Source organism: Coffea eugenioides, chromosome 5, assembly GCF_003713205.1.
Source record: "Coffea eugenioides isolate CCC68of chromosome 5, Ceug_1.0, whole genome shotgun sequence".
NCBI lineage: Eukaryota > Viridiplantae > Streptophyta > Magnoliopsida > Gentianales > Rubiaceae > Coffea > Coffea eugenioides.
Window position 1 is genome coordinate 39713126 of NC_040039.1, and position 2681 is coordinate 39715806.

Consider the following 2681-nt stretch of genomic DNA (forward strand, 5'->3'; position numbering starts at 1 on the left):
CTGTTCCCGAAGAGTTTGCTTGATCCGATATACCGGATTTGTCTATAAAAATACTAATTTTGCGTACAATGGCAAATAGGGTCGATTCCACAGGGAGCAGGTAGGAAATTATTTCTTCCAAATCAGTAGAACAAAATTGGGGGATTTTCAATGGGAGAGAAATAAATAAAATAAGAGTAAAATAAAAATAAAGCGACCTAAATTCAAAACTAACTCACAAAGCACAATTCACTAAAAATAGCAATTAATAAAAGTTCTACCCAAAGGATCAACTGCTCAGGCACGGTCCAATTAAATGATCATCGATGCAAAGATATTTCACCCATTCGTCACTAGGTTGGTTATAGTTATCAATAAGCTCTGACAACCAGTTCTTCCTTACCTTTTCGACAGTTAAGGTACAACCATTGACTGCTTCCCTAACCAAATAACAACCCTAAGTACGACCGTAGGAATTTAATTATCCAATTGCATTAAAGCTAGAAGAACCCAACCCTAACCAATAAACACGCTAAGAGAGTTTATTTAAATTAGATCTTGCGTTTCCCCATCATAAAGCCAATTATGGTGGTTGCCTGACAGGTGCCGAACCTGTGCAATAATAAATACCTACTCGAGAAAAATACAGATTTTTGTATATAGCGGTAAGTAGGGTCGAATCCACAGGGATTGGGGATAATTCGTTTCTTCTAAAGTTCAGAGTATGGGGGGTTTTGATGGGAGGAAAATAAAAATAAAACAAACAAAATTCAAAACTAACTCACAAAGCACAATTTACTAAAAATAGCAATTAATAAAAGTTCTACCCAAAGGATCAACTGCTCAGGCACGATCCACTTAAATGATCATCGATGCAAAGATATTTCACCCATTCATCACTAGATTGGTTATAGTTATCAATAAGCTCTGACAACCAGCTCTTCCTTACTTTTTCGACAGACAAGGTACGACCATTGACTGCTTCTCTAACCAGATAACAACCCTAGGTACGACCGTAGGAATTTAATTACCCAATTGCATTAAAGCTAGAAGAACCCAACCCTAACCAATAAACACGCTAAGAGGGTTTATTTAAGCTAGATCTTGCGCTTCCCCATCATAAAGCCAATTATGGTGGTTGCCACGAGGTGTTAACTAAATGAACAATTACGGATTCTATTTAATTAACGTGGCAGTAGGCTATTAAATTAAATCAAATACCCGGCCGTTGATATTCAATTAATAAAATACCCATGAACAATTAATTCAGGAAACGCACGAATAATAATGAATTGGAAGAAATAATGAAGATTCGATTAGATCTCACAGATATTATGGACCGCGCCCTCGCGTCAACCTTTGGGTAGAGGGAAAAATTAGCCGCTCCTCATCATGCCAAGCTCACGCGACTTAATTGATTTCATCCACGCAAACATCCAAAACAATTAATTCCAAGGAGTGGAGCGAAGTCAAGAGACGGGATATAAACGATGGAAAATTGTCGCCAATCAAAAGCGAGCGTCAAAGGCGTCCACAGCAAAAGATTGAAAAGGTGAACTCCTAAGCTAGTCTAAGTTGCGGCTGAAGAAAGCCAAAAGCCAAGTCACAGGCGTCTGACCCCAGGAAAAAAGGAAAAAGCAAACTAAGTCTAAAAGTAGATGATGTCCTGAATCTGGTTTTTTTTTCCTATCTTTTAATAGCCGCCGCAGGAGGTCAAGCAACCAAAAGAAACGTCTGGCCCAATTCATTGAAACAAAGGGACTTTTGGAGTTTTAATCCCGTGCTCCTCGCGGTTCACGTGGACCGCAGTCCGGCTTTCGGTTTTGTCCACCTTCCAAGGCGTGGCCACGCTCTGAAATCAAAGGTCTTCTGGAAATTTGCCTCGCGAGATCATTTTTTATGCCGACTACCTACAATTCACACAAATGTCGAATATGAGTGGAATTCCAGTTCTTAGCACCGTGAATAGTCAAAATTAGGACAAAATAACAGTTCAAAATATGCCAAATAACCGTTATATCAAATCCCCCCACACCTAGAAAATGCTTGCCCTCAAGCATTTCGGAGCTCAGAAGTACAACCAAGAGAGCAGAGCTCATGTAGTAGTCTATACTAACACAAGCATCTAAGGTCCCTGACAATGTCACCAAGATTAGAACATACTGGATAGGTAGGAGTCCAAAAAGAATGTGAACAGTAATACTCGTTACCTCCAAGAAAGTGTATGAATACTAGAAACGTTCAAATCAACATCATGGAATGGCATTACCATAAGCTTGCACATTTATCACATCTCCACCACTCGAAAGTGAACTAAATACACAAATCAAAGGGACTTTGGTGGGGTTGTAATGGGGTCCAGGTGAAAGGCGGGATAAGAAGGTAAAAATAGGGTGTAATGTGTCAAGAGAATGTCCAATATCCACTACATAACCACAATACTTTATCGGGACAATTTCTCAAGTAGGGCGTTTCCATTTGCTGTTTTCATTGTACAAGTGTCGGAACTCGTTCCCTTTTTTTTTTTTTTTTTAAGAGGACGTCTAGCAAGGCGTGGGCACGCCCTGGAAGACAGAGTCTTCTGGTCACCAGCTTTTTGCCGATTTCTCCCCTTTTTTTTTTCCTTTTTTTTTTTTTTTTTTGGCTTTTCTTTCGATCTCAGATGTACAGAAACAACACCATAAAACATCTTTTTGACAACA